Here is a 14,908-nt window from a genome sequence, read left to right on the forward strand (position 1 = left end):
AACTTGTGGCAGGAAACGGTGGACACCCTACTGAACATGTCTTACGCCAATCTCATGAAAATTAGAAACAGGTCTCATTATGTTTTCTTCTGCGGTATTTGTCCCCAGAACACTTGAAAACCGATTTTTCCTATCCGATGCGGTACAACTTTGCTATTGTGGATGGGCTTACCTAACTAACAGTGTCGCAAGTGTTGATTACCGAAATTGTGTAGTCATGCACATTGAACAGTACAGGTGGTGTAATGTACAGCTGAATCCACAGCCGTCGTATTGCGATTCATCTGTCATTTGTACCCGACCCCAAGTATTTTAAGACGCTTACAGCGCCATCTCTTGGTACTATTTTTCTTAAATTTTTTTGTTCCATGACGTTTCCCCTGTATCAGTAATATACAGCTCAAATTTGACGTCTTTCTGAACGGTTGTTCTCTTTATACAGCGTGTTGAATCTGGAACTTTAATTATGGCCACCCATACGGCTTTCACGAAATGTTACTAGAACATTAAAGAAATCGCGTTCCGGTAATCAGCACGTATTCAGAAAATATCATTTCGTGAGATACAAAAGTTTTTCTATTCACACGAAGTAGTGAGTGCTATCTGTTGAGGACCTACGTTGATTTCATGTTTCTAGAATTTCAGAAGGCTTTTCACATCGTTCTTCACAAGGATTTCTAATCTAATTGCGTGTCTATGGAGTATCGTGTCAGATTTGTGATTTCCTGTCAGAAAGGACAGTTTGTAGTAACAGACGGGAAGTCACATACTGAAACCGAGGTGGTATATGGAATTTTTGTTCCATGACGTTTCCCCTGTATCAGTAATATACAGCTCAAATTTGACGTCTTTCTGAACGGTTGTTCTCTTTATACAGCGTGTTGAATCTGGAACTTTAATTATGGCCACCCATACGGCTTTCACGAAATGTTACTAGAACATTAAAGAAATCGCGTTCCGGTAATCAGCACGTATTCAGAAAATATCATTTCGTGAGATACAAAAGTTTTTCTATTCACACGAAGTAGTGAGTGCTATCTGTTGAGGACCTACGTTGATTTCATGTTTCTAGAATTTCAGAAGGCTTTTCACATCGTTCTTCACAAGGATTTCTAATCTAATTGCGTGTCTATGGAGTATCGTGTCAGATTTGTGATTTCCTGTCAGAAAGGACAGTTTGTAGTAACAGACGGGAAGTCACATACTGAAACCGAGGTGGTATATGGAGTTCCCTAAGAAAGTGTTGTAACCCCATCTTCTGGTCCAAATCCATGTAAACGATTTAGGAGACAATACGAACAGTCATCTTAGATTGTTTACAGATGATGCTGTCACTTACCGTGAAATAACGTTTTTCAGAAGGGCAAAACAAACTGCAAAATGGATTAGCCAAAATGTTTGTATGGTGAGACGTCCTGTACATGAGTACTAAAAAAACCGTTAAAATTCGGTTACGTGATAAATTATAAATATTTAGAAGTTGAAGATTCAGTTTAATACCTAGGGATTACAATTACAAACAACTTGTATTGGAATCATCACACAGAAAATCTTGTAGAGAAGGTAAAACAAAGACTGCGCTTTCACAGCAGAACACTTAGAAGATGCAAAAAATCTATTACAGATACTGCCTGCACTACACTTGCCGTTCTCTTCTGGAGTATTACTGCGCGGTATGGAAACTGCACCAGACAGAATTGACCGAGAACGTCGAGAAAGTTCAAAGAAGGGCAGCTCGTTTTCTATTACCGCGAAATTGTGGAGCGAGTGTCACCCATGTGACAGATGTGATAAGCGGAAATTTCCAACACCAACTTTCTCCTCCGACCGCCAAAATAATCTGTTGACTCACAGGGAGAATGACCATCGTAATAAAAATAAGAGAAATTAGAGTTCGCACGGAAAGATACTGGTGTTCATTTTTCCTACGTGCTATTTGGAGTGGAACGGCCGAGAGATAATCTGAAAGTGGTCATATGAACACCCTGACAAACACTTAAGTGTGAACTGAAGGACAATGATGTAGAGATTGTGCTACCACATAACCCTAATACACCGCGAGTTTTATACTTTTCGGAAGAAACGAAAATGAACTGTGTCAAAGTTAGTGCAAAAGAAGGTAATAATTCCACTGCATCATTTCAAAACTATAGTGCGATCAGGACAATGACGGGATGGTCAGAAAATTTATGTGCCTTTATTTTCAATTGTACTTTAATCATTCATTCATTTTTGTGCAAAACATTGTCATACAATGCAGTATAAATCATTAAGTTAGATAATATGTTTGACACATCTTTCAGTACGTGTAAAATCAATTGCCCCAAACGATGATAAGTTTTTCTGGGCAAGGTTGACAAAGTTGTTCCAGACATGCCACTACTGGTGATAAAACTATGCACGCACTCTTTAAGCATAAACTGATATTAAATAGTGCAAGGACACGTAATGCTCAGTCTAAAGCGAACTTTATTTTTACATATTTGTTATCAGAAATGATGCATGGCCTACCAGCAATTACGTTGTCACTCAATGTCATAGAGGCACGACTCAAATGCGACAATGCACTTTTTGGAATAGGAAATTAAATATCGAGTTTTAAGGTGGATTATCTACACTTGTGAAGACTACGTGTGGTCCATTTTGATTGCAGACATACGTGTATAAAGTGACAGATAACAGATTTCGGAAACGATGTTGCAAATACCGTCAATTTCCTGCAGGATAACACAGTAAAAATGCAATGTACTCGGAATTATATATACAGGGTGAGTCACCTAACATTACCGCTGGATATATTTCGTAAACCACATCAAATACTGACGAATCGATTCCACATACCGAACGTGAGGAGAGGGGCTATTGGTTAATACAAACCATAAAAAAATGCACGGAAGTATGTTTTTTAACACAAACCTACGTTTTTTTAAATGTAACCCCGTTAGTTTTGTTAGCACATCTGAACAGATAAAAAAATACGTAATCAGTGCCGTTTGTTGCATTGTAAAATGTTAATTACATCCGGAGATATTGTAACCTAAAGTTGACGCTTGAGTACCACTCCTCCGCTGTTCGATCGTGTGTATCGGAGAGCACCGAATTACGTAGGGATCCAAAGGGAACGGTGATGGACCTTAGGTACAGAAGAGACTGGATCAGCACATTACGTCCACATGCTAACACCTTTTTATTGGTCTTTTTCACTGACACACATGTACATTACCATGAGGGGTGAGGTAAACGTACACACGTGGTTTCCGTTTTCAATTACGGAGTGGAATATAGTGTGTCCCGACATGTCAGGCCAATAGATGTTCAATGTGGTGGCCATCATTTGCTGCACACAATTGCAATCTCTGGCGTAATGAATGTCGTACACGCCGCAGTACATCTGGTGTAATGTCGCCGCAGGCTGCCACAATACGTTGTTTCATATCCTCTGGAGTTGTAGGCACATCACGGTACACATTCTCCTTTAACGTACCCCACAGAAAGAAGTCCAGAGGTGTAAGATCAGGAGAACGGGTTGGCCAATTTATGCGTCCTCCACGTCCTATGAAACGCCCGTCGAACATCCTGTCAAGGGTCAGCCTAGTGTTAATTGCGGAATGTGCAGGTGCACCATCATGCTGATACCACATACGTCGATGCGTTTCCAGTGGGACATTTTCGAGCAACGTTGGCAGATCATTCTGTAGAAACGCGATGTATGTTGCAGCTGTTTGCGCCCCTGCAATGAAGTGAGGACGAATGAGGTGGTCGCCAATGATTCCGCACCATACATTTACAGTCCACGGTCGCTGTCGCTCTACCTGTCTGAGCCAGCGAGGATTGTCCACGGACCAGTAATGCATGTTCCGTAGATTCACTGCCCCGTGGTTTGTGAAACCCGCTTCATCGGTAAACAGGCAGAACAGCAACGCATTCTCTGTTAATGCCCATTGACAGAATTGCACTCGATGATTAAAGTCATCACCATGTAATTGCTGATGTAGCGACACATTAAACGGGTGAAAGCGGTGATGATGCAGTATGCGCATGACACTACTTTGACTCAGTCCACCGGCTCTCGCAATGTCCCGTGTACTCATGTGTGGGTTCATGGCAACAGCAGCTAACACACCAACTGCACCCGCTTCTCCTGTGACAGGCCTGTTACGGACCCGTTTGCGTGCTACGACCATACCTGTTGCATACAGTTGGCGGTATATGTTTTGCAATGTGCGGCACGTTGGATGCTCTCTGTCCGGGTACCGTTCTGCATACACCCTGCAGGCTTCAGCTGCATTTCGTCGACACTCGCCATAGATGAGTATCATATCCGCCTTTTCAGAGTTCGAATACACCATGGTCACAGTTCCTACAACACTACTCTATCACAGACGTCTGGTAACACGGTGTACTACAGTTGGTCTGCGTACGGAGGCGAATGCAGAATAACAATAGCAGCAAGCGCTACATGCGGACACTGCGACAGCTAGATCAAACCACAACAGTGCACTACAGCCACACTCGTAAACACGGTCGTCATCGTAAACATGTCCCTGCGGATGTTGCTCGTCGTCCGTGGCCCGTGTTTGTTACAACACGCAACTGATCGTCGGAGGTTTCAAGCGTCAACTTTAGGTTACAATATCTCCGGATGTAATTAACATTTTACAATGCAACAAACGGCACTGATTACGTATTTGTTTATATGTTCAGATATGCTAACAAAACTAAGGTGGTTCCATTTAAAAAAACGTAGGTTTATGTTAAAAAACATACTTCCGTGCATTTTTGTATGGTTTGTATTAAACAATTACATTAGCCCCTTCCTCACGTTCGGTCTGTGGAATCGGTTCGTCAGTATTTGATGTGGTTTACGAACTATATTCAGCGGTAACGTTAGGTGACTGACCCTATATACACTCCTGGAAATTGAAATAAGAACACCGTGAATTCATTGTACCAGGAAGGGGAAACTTTATTGACACATTCCTGGGGTCAGATACATCACATGATCACACTGACAGAACCACAGGCACATAGACACAGGCAACAGAGCATGCACAATGTCGGCACTAGTACAGTGTATATCCACCTTTCGCAGCAATGCAGGCTGCTATTCTCCCATGGAGACGATCGTAGAGATGCTGGATGTAGTCCTGTGGAACGGCTTGCCATGCCATTTCCACCTGGCGCCTCAGTTGGACCAGCGTTCGTGCTGGACGTACAGACCGCGTGAGACGACGCTTCATCCAGTCCCAAACATGCTCAATGGGGGACAGATCCGGAGATCTTGCTGGCCAGGGTAGTTGACTTACACCTTCTAGAGCACGTTGGGTGGCACGGGATACATGCGGACGTGCATTGTCCTGTTGGAACAGCAAGTTCCCTTGCCGGTCTAGGAATGGTAGAACGATGGGTTCGATGACGGTTTGGATGTACCGTGCACTATTCAGTGTCCCCTCGACGATCACCAGTGGTGTACGGCCAGTGTAGGAGATCGCCCCCCACATCATGACGCCGGGTGTTGGCCCTGTGTGCCTCGGTCGTATGCAGTCCTGATTGTGGCGCTCACCTGCACGGCGCCAAACACGCATACGACCATCATTGGCACCAAGGCAGAAGCGACTCTCATCGCTGAAGACGACACGTCTCCATTTGTCCCTCCATTCACGCCTGTCGCGACACCACTGGAGGCGGGCTGCACGATGTTGGGGCGTGAGCGGAAGACGGCCTAACGGTGTGCGGGACCGTAGCCCAGCTTCATGGAGACGGTTGCGAATGGTCCTCGCCGATACCCCAGGAGCAACAGTGTCCCTAATTTGCTGGGAAGTGGCGGTGCGGTCCCCTACGGGACTGCGTAGGATCCTACGGTCTTGGCGTGCATCCGTGCGTCGCTGCGGTCCGGTCCCAGGTCGACGGGCACGTGCACCTTCCGCCGACCACTGGCGACAACATCGATGTACTGTGGAGACCTCACGCCCCACGTGTTGAGCAATTCGGCGGTACATCCACCCGGCCTCCCGCATGCCCACTATACGCCCTCGCTCAAAGTCCGTCAACTGCACATACGGTTCACGTCCACGCTGTCGCGGCATGCTACCAGTGTTAAAGACTGCGATGGAGCTCCGTATGCCACGGCAAACTGGCTGACACTGACGGCGGCGGTGCACAAATGCTGCGCAGCTAGCGCCATTCGACGGCCAACACCGCGGTTCCTGGTGTGTCCGCTGTGCTGTGCGTGTGATCATTGCTTGTACAGCCCTCTCGCAGTGTCCGGAGCAAGTATGGTGGGTCTGACACACCGGTGTCAATGTGTTCTTTTTTCCATTTCCAGGAGTATATATATATATATATATATATATATATATACTTAATGAGTTACATCATCATCATCATCATCATCATTTAAGACTGATTATGCCTTTCTGCGTTCAGTCTGGAGCATAGCCCCCCTTATACAGTTCCTCCATGATCCCCTATTCAGTGCTAACATTGGTGCCTCTTCTGATGTTAAACCTATTACTTCAAAATCATTCTTAACCGAATCCAGGTACCTTCTCCTCGGTCTGCCCCGACTCCTCCTACCCTCTACTGCTGAATCCATGAGTCTCTTGGGTAACCTTGCTTCTACCATGCGTGTAACATGACCCCACCATCTAAGCCTGTTCGCCCTGACTGCTACGTCTATAGAGTTCATTCCCAGTTTTTCTTTGATTTCCTCATTGTGGACACCCTCCTGCCATTGTTCCCATCTACTAGTACCTGCAATCATCCTAGCTACTTTCATATCCGTAACCTCAACCTTGTTGATAAGGTAACCTGAATCCACCCAGCTTTCGCTCCCATACAACAAAGTTGGTCGAAAGATTGAACGGTGCACAGATAACTTAGTCTTGGTACTGATTTCCTTCTTGCAGAAGAGAGTAGATCGTAGCTGAGCGCTCACTGCATTAGCTTTGCTACACCTCGCTTCCAGTTCTTTCACTAATTTGCCATCCTGTGAGAATATGCATCCTAAGTACTTGAAACCGTCCACCTGTTCTAACTTTGTTCCTCCTATTTGGCACTCAATCCGTTTATATTTCTTTCCCACTGACATTACTTTCGTTTTGGAGATGCTGATCTTCATACCGTAGTCCTTACATTTCTGATCTAGCTCTGAAATATTACTTTGCAAACTTTCAATCGAATCTGCCATCACCACTAAGTCATCCGCATATGCAAGACTGCTTATTTTGTGTTCACATATCTTAATCTCACCCAGCCAGTCTATTGTTTTCAACATATGATCCATAAATAATATGAACAACAGTGGAGACAGGTTGCAGCCTTGTCTTACCCCTGAAACTACTCTGAACCATGAACTCAATTTGCCGTCAACTCTAACTGCTGCCTGACTATCCATGTAAAGACCTTTAATTGCTTGCAAAAGTTTGCCTCCTATTCCATAATCTTGTACAACAGACAATAACTTCCTCCTAGGAACCCGGTCATATGCCTTTTCTAGATCTATAAAGCATAGATACAATTCCCTGTTCCACTCATAACACTTCTCCATTATTTGCCGTAAGCTAAAGATCTGGTCCTGACAACCTCTAAGGGGCCTAAACCCACACTGATTTTCATCCAATTGGTCCTCAACTAATACTCGCACTTTCCTTTCAACAATACCTGAGAAGATTTTACCCACAACGCTGATTAAAGAGATACCTCTGTAGTTGTTACAATCTTTTCTGTTTCCATGTTTAAAGATTGGTGTGATTACTGCTTTTGTCCAGTCTGATGGAACCTGTCCCAACTACCAGGCCATTTCAATTATCCTGTGTAGCCATTTAAGACCTGACATTCCACTGTATTTGATGAGTTCCGACTTAATTTCATCCACCCCAGCCGCTTTATTGCACTGCAATCTATTGACCATTTTTTCCACTTCCTCAAATGTGATCCTATTTCCATCATCATTCCTATCCCATTCTACCTCGAAATCTGAAACATTACTGATCGCATTTTCACCTGCATTGAGCAACTCTTCAAAATATTCCCTCCATCTGCCCAAGGCATCCACAGGATTCACCAGCAGTTTTCCTGACCTGTCCAAAATACTTGTCATTTCCTTCTTACCTCCCTTTCGAAGACTGCTAATTACACTCCAGAATGGTTTTCCAGCAGCTTCACCCATAGTCTCCAACCTGTTTCCAAAGTCTTCCCACGGTTTCTTCTTGGATGCTGCAATTATCTGTTTGGCTTTGTTTCTTTCTTCAACATAACTTTCTCTGTCTACTTGGGTTCTGGTATGTAGCCATTTTTGATACGCCTTCTTTTTCCTTTTACAGGCTGCCTTGACTGTATCATTCCACCAAGCTGTTTGCTTCATCCTACTTTTACACACTACTGTTCCAAGACATTCTTTAGCCACTTCTAGTACTGTGTCCCTGTACCTTGTCCATTCCTTTTCCAATGACTGTAATTGACTACATTCAACTAACTGCTACCTTTCTGAGATCGCTGTTATGTACTTGTGCTTGATTTCCTTATCCTGAAGTTTCTCCACTCTTATCCTCCTACATATGGACCTGACCTCCTGCACTTTCGGCCTCACAATCCCAATTTCACTGCAGATTAAATAATGATCAGTGTCATCAAAGAATCCCCTGAATACACGTGTGTCCCTCACAGCCTTCCTGAATTCCTGATCTGTTATTATATAGTCAATGACAGATCTGGTTCCCCTGCCTTCCCTAGTATACCGGTGAATGTTCTTATGTTTAAAAAAGGAGTTTGTGATTACTAAGCCCATACTGGCACAGAAATCCAAGAGTTGTTTCCCGTTCCTGTTGGCCTCCATATCCGCTCCAAATTTACCCATAACCTTTTCATACCCTTCTGTTCGATTTCCAATCCTGGCGTTAAAATCACCCATGAGCAGAACACTGTCCTTGTCCTTTACTCTAACAACTACATCACTGAGTGCCTCATAAAAACTATCCATCTTATCTTGATCTGTCCCTTCACAATGCGAATATACTGACACAATCCTAATTTTCTTGCTAGACACTGTCAAATCTATCCACATCAGTTGTTCGTTTACATACCTTATTGCAACTATGCTGGGTTCCATTTCTTTCCTGATGTAAAGCCCTACACCCCATTGTGCTATTCCTGCTTTGACTCCTGACAGGTAGACCTTGTATTCTCCCACTTCCTCTTCTTTCTCACCCCTTACCCGAATGTCACTAACAGCTAAAACGTCCAGCCCCATCTTACTTGCAGCCTCTGCCAGCTCTACCTTCTTCCCAGAGTAGCCCCCATTGATATTAATAGCTCCCCATCTCATTACCATTTGTTTGCCAAGTCGTATCTTAGGAGTCCCTGGTTTGTCAGTTAGAGGTGGGACTCCGTCACCTCCAAAGGTCCGAGGCATTTTGCTCTGATTGTGCCAGCATCATATTTAAAGTACCAGGGAAGTAGGTTGCTAGCCTTACTTGCCCCGAGTCCCATTGGGTTATACCCCTAACGGCTGAGGGACTAACCGGTGGATTTGGTAGTCTTTGCCGTATGAGCACAAAGGTGACCACGACTCAGAATATGTCCGAGATGCCCAGCCTTATTCCAAAGTAACTGGTATCCCGACTGTCGGGACCACTTACTTGGCCACTTATACGTTGCCCGTGGTTCATGAACTAGGACATGACTACAGGAACCCACACCATGAACCACAAAAATGAGTTACATAACTGGTAGAAATCATTTGGTTCTGGCGATATCTAAAAGAAAGCGTTTACCAGGGATACGTTCGGTCTCTACCTGCTCTAAAAGTCAGCATACAGGAACTCGTTGCTCAGACCCCACTGGAACTGCTGCAAGCAATTGTTGATCACGTTGTTTTATGGATTCAGCACGTTATCGACGTATCCAGTGCTCATACTGAACAAACTGTGTATGCAGTGATTACTAATAAAATCAGCATTATGCCGGCATCACTTGTTTGATCTTTTCTGCCCACGTAGCGCTCCCAACCCATAACATATGGAAATGTTTCTATATGTCTTTTTTGCATTCACAGTGTCAGATTTTCAACTGATGGCCTAAATTGGAACTAATGTTTTTTGCAATGTAAATCGGTTTCGCGTTAACTTATTAGCATGTCTGCCAAGTTTAGCTGCCGTATGATAATTACACTCCACATTGGACCTCCGTGATTAGCTGCACTTTCATTAGAACCACCCAGTATAATGGGCAGCTTCCACTGTGACCCACAGAGTTAACTGCCGTCAAATTCCTGTTTACCTGAGCGCGTTTTGCTAACCGGCGTTCAACATTGGTGCAGCACAGAGACAACTTATTCGTTATTAAGCTTTAACCATGATGACAGGATCCTTGGTTATCTTGCTTTTTAATCGCTGCTGGTGCAGTCGGCCCTAGTCTGACAAGTGTCGCACTAGTGGGCCGTTTGTATTTCAGTGGATCATAGCCACTCAATCCTGCTTGATGACCTGACAATGCGGAAAATATATTCAGATGGGTGCGAATAATGCCGACATATGATTGTAAGCCCTCGCGATGGGCGATTTCTCAGGTCATGACGGCAGGGATGATAAATTTTTCAACAATTATGACAACAATTAATGAGACATCGATGCCTTTTTTCATTCATGAAACGAGACTACAGTCAGCTCTTTGGAGGTAAACCGACTCTCTGTCACCAAAAATATCTTGGGTAAGGGCCAGTGCTGAAAAATGGGGGCTGTTTTAGGGACAGCGATGGCGTAATCTTTACTCATTGTGTTCCAAGGCGTTTATGCATGAACAGGTACGAGTTAACAAGATGTTTTGAAGAAGAAGCTCCTTCCGGCATAGCCAAATACAGTAAAAGGTCGGGAAAGTCTGCAGGTGTTCTCTTTCGCTAAGGCCGTGCACCAGATGCAGCTGTGAACGCGACACAGGAGTTTATTCGTGGATCCTAGCGATTTATCTCTTTCTCCAGCGACGAAAGACACACTCTGTGGTTGCACATTCACCAGTCATGGTGTTATTGCGTCAGCAGTTTACCGCTCGCCAAAATAGATTCCTAAGGGATTGTCCACAGTGGCGACGCTGTGAACAAAAATTGCATTCGACGTTTCATGTAGTACGGTGTGTGAGGAAAGTTGTTGTGGAGCCGATTAGTGCGACATTCCGTGTGGTGTAACAACATGTCTGCAAGACATCATTTGAGTGTTTAAGATCGTGTACGATCTTACCCCCATGAACCATGGACCTTGCCGTTGGTGGGGAGGCTTGCGTGCCTCAGCGATACAGATGGCCGTACCGTAGGTGCAACCACAACGGAGGGGTATCTGTTGAGAGGCCAGACAAACATGTGGTTCCTGAAGAGGGGCAGCAGCCTTTTCAGTAGTTGCAGGGGCAACAGTCTGGATGATTGACTGATCTGGCCTTGTAACATTAACCAAAACGGCCTTGCTGTGCTGGTACTGCGAACGGCTGAAAGCAAGGGGAAACTACAGCCGTAATTTTTCCCGAGGACATGCAGCTCTACTGTATGATTAAATGATGATGGCGTCCTCTTGGGTAAAATATTCCGGAGGTAAAATAGTCCCCCATTCGGATCTCCGGGCGGGGACTACTCAGGAGGACGTCGTTATCAGGAGAAAGAAAACTGGCGTTCTACGGATCGGAGCGTGGAATGTCAGATCCCTTAATCGGGCAGGTAGGTTAGAAAATTTTAGAAGGGAAATGGATAGGTTAAAGTTAGATATAGTGGGAATTAGTGAAGTTCGGTGGCAGGAGGAACAAGACTTTTGGTCAGGTGATTACAGGGTTATAAATACAAAATCAAATAGGGGTAATGCAGGAGTAGGTTTAATAATGAATAAAAAAATAGGAGTGCCGGTTAGCTACTACAAACAGCATAGTGAACGTATTATTGTGGCCAAGATAGACACAAAGCCCATGCCTACTACAGTAGTACAAGTTTATATGCCAACTACCTCTGCAGATGATGAAGAAATAGATGAAATGTATGACGAGATAAAAGAAATTATTCAGGTAGTGAAGGGAGACGAAAATTTAATAGTTATGGGTGACTGGAATTCGTCAGTAGGAAAAGGGAGAGAAGGGAACATAGTAGGTGAATATGGATTGGGGGGAATGAATGAAAGAGGAAGCCGCCTTGTAGAATTTTGCACAGAGCATAACTTAATCATAGCCAACACTTGGTTCAAGAATCATAAAAGAAGGTTGTATACCTGGAAGAATCCTGGAGATACTAAAAGGTATCAGATAGATTATATAATGGTAAGACAGAGATTTAGGAACCAGGTTTTAAATTGTAAGACATTTCCTGGGGCAGATGTGGATTCTGACCACAATCTATTGGTTATGAACTGCAGATTGAAACTAAAGAAACTGCAAAAAGGTGGGAATTTAAGGAGATGGGACCTGGATAAATTGAAAGAACCAGAGGTTGTAGAGAGTTTCAGGGAGAGCATAAGGGAACAATTGACAGGAATGGGGGAAAGGAATACAGTAGAAGAAGAATGGGTAACTCTGAGGGATGAAGTAGTGAAGGCAGCAGAGGATCAAGTAGGTAAAAAGACGAGGGCTAATAGAAATCCTTGGGTAACAGAAGAAATATTGAATTTAATTGATGAAAGGAGAAAATATAAAAATGCAGTAAATGAAGCAGGCAAAAAGGAATACAAACGTCTCAAAAATGATATCGACAGGAAGTGCAAAATGGCTAAGCAGGGATGGCTAGAGGACAAATGTAAGGATGTAGAGGCTTGTCTCACTAGGGGTAAGATAGATACTGCCTACAGGAAAATTAAAGAGACCTTTGGAGAAAAGAGAACCACTTGTATGAATATCAAGAGCTCAGATGGCAACCCAGTTCTAAGCAAAGAAGGGAAGGCAGAAAGGTGGAAGGAGTATATAGAGGGTTTATACAAGGGCGAGGTACTTGAGGACAATATTATGGAAATGGAAGAGGATGTAGATGAAGACGAAATGGGAGATAAGATACTGCGTGCAGAGTTTGACAGAGCACTGAAAGACCTGAGTCGAAACAAGGCCCCGGGAGTAGACAACATTCCATTTGAACTACTGATGGCCTCGGGAGAGCCAGTCATGACAAAACTCTACCATCTGGTGAGCACGATGTATGAGACAGGCGAAATACCCTCAGACTTCAAGAAGAATATAATAATTCCAATCCCAAAGAAAGCAGGTGTTGACAGATGTGAAAATTACCGAACTATCAGTTTAATAAGTCACAGCTGCAAAATACTAACGCGAACTCTTTACAGACGAATGGAAAAACTGGTAGAAGCCGACCTCGGGGAAGATCAGTTTGGATTCCGTAGAAATGTTGGAACACGTGAGACAATACTGACCTTACGACTTATCTTAGAAGAAAGATTAAGAAAAGGCAAACCTACTTTTCTAGCATTTGTAGACTTAGAGAAAGCTTTTGACGATGTTAACTGGAATACTCTCTTTCAAATTCTGAAGGTGGCAGGGCTAAAATACAGGGAGCGAAAGGCTATTTACAGTTTGTACAGAAACCAGATGGCAATTATAAGAGTCGAGGGGCATGAAAGGGAAGCAGTGGTTGGGAAAGGAGTAAGACAGGGTTGTAGCCTCTCCCCGATGTTATTCAATCTGTATATTGAGCAAGCAGTAAAGGAAACAAAAGAAAAATTCGGAGTAGGTATTAAAATTCATGGAGAAGAAGTAAAAACTTTGAGGTTCGCCGATGACATTGTAATTCTGTCAGAGACAGCAAAGGACTTGGAAGAGCAGTTGAACGGAATGGACAGTGTCTTGAAAGGAGGATATAAGATGAACATAAACAAAAGTAAAACGAGGATAATGGAATGTAGTCTAATTAAGTCGGGTGATGCTGAGGGAATTAGATTAGGAAATGAGAAACTTAAAGTAGTAAAGGAGTTTTGCTATTTAGGGAGTAAAATAACCGATGATGGTCGAAGTAGAGAGGATATAAAATGTAGACTGGCAATGGAAAGCGTTTCTCAAGAAGAGGAATTTGTTAACATCGAGTATATATTTAAGTGTCAGGAAGTCGTTTCTGAAAGTATTTGTATGGAATGTAGCCATGTATGGAAGTGAAACATGGACGATAACTAGTTTGGACAAGAAGAGAATAGAAGCTTTCGAAATGTGGTGCTACAGAAGAATGCTGAAGATAAGGTGGGTAGATCACGTAAATAATGAGGAGGTATTGAATAGGATTGGGGAGAAGAGAAGTTTGTGGCACAACTTGACTAGAAGAAGGGATCGGTTGGTAGGACATGTTTTGAGGCATCAAGGGATCACAAATTTAGCATTGGAGGGCAGTGTGGAGAGTAAAAATCGTAGAGGGAGACAAAGAGGTGAATACACTAAGCAGATTCAGAAGGATGTAGGTTACAGTAGATACTGGGAGATGAAGAAGCTTGCACAGGATAGAGTAGCATGGAGAGCTGCATCAAACCAGTCTCAGGACTGAAGATCACAACAACAACAACAACGAGCAGTTGGACGACTGGGAGCTGGTCAAAGTGTTGCTACTGTGTCTATAGTAATGGGTGCGTTCAAAAGTATCATCTTGAGTTTAAAAACGGCTGCTGAAGAAGGAAATGCTAAGCGAAACGATGCTGGTGATCGTAGACGGAACACCACACCTCAAGAGGATCGATACGCAACCCTAGTGGAGAAACGGGACAGACAGCTCACTCCTAGCCTGACCACTTCATACCTTACAGTCTCCAATGGTGCCTCTGCCAGAACAATTTCATGACGATTAAATCAAACCGTTTTGTTTGTTCGGAAGTGTGTTAAATGCATCCCACTTTAACCAGGTCATCGTCGAGAAAGAGTTCACTGGTGTAGAGTGCGTAAAACAGTTTTGATGCGGTCA

At 43.7% G+C, this 14,908-nt stretch overlaps 1 protein-coding gene across 1 annotated transcript in view; it reads right to left on the reverse strand.

The window, feature by feature from the left end:
• LOC126094774 (venom carboxylesterase-6-like) overlaps positions 1 to 14,908 on the reverse strand; it is a 92,585-nt gene that overhangs the window by 56,283 nt on the left and 21,394 nt on the right. The gene's annotated exons all lie outside the window — the stretch shown is intronic.

This window comes from Schistocerca cancellata, chromosome 8, assembly GCF_023864275.1.
Source record: "Schistocerca cancellata isolate TAMUIC-IGC-003103 chromosome 8, iqSchCanc2.1, whole genome shotgun sequence".
Lineage (NCBI taxonomy): Eukaryota > Metazoa > Arthropoda > Insecta > Orthoptera > Acrididae > Schistocerca > Schistocerca cancellata.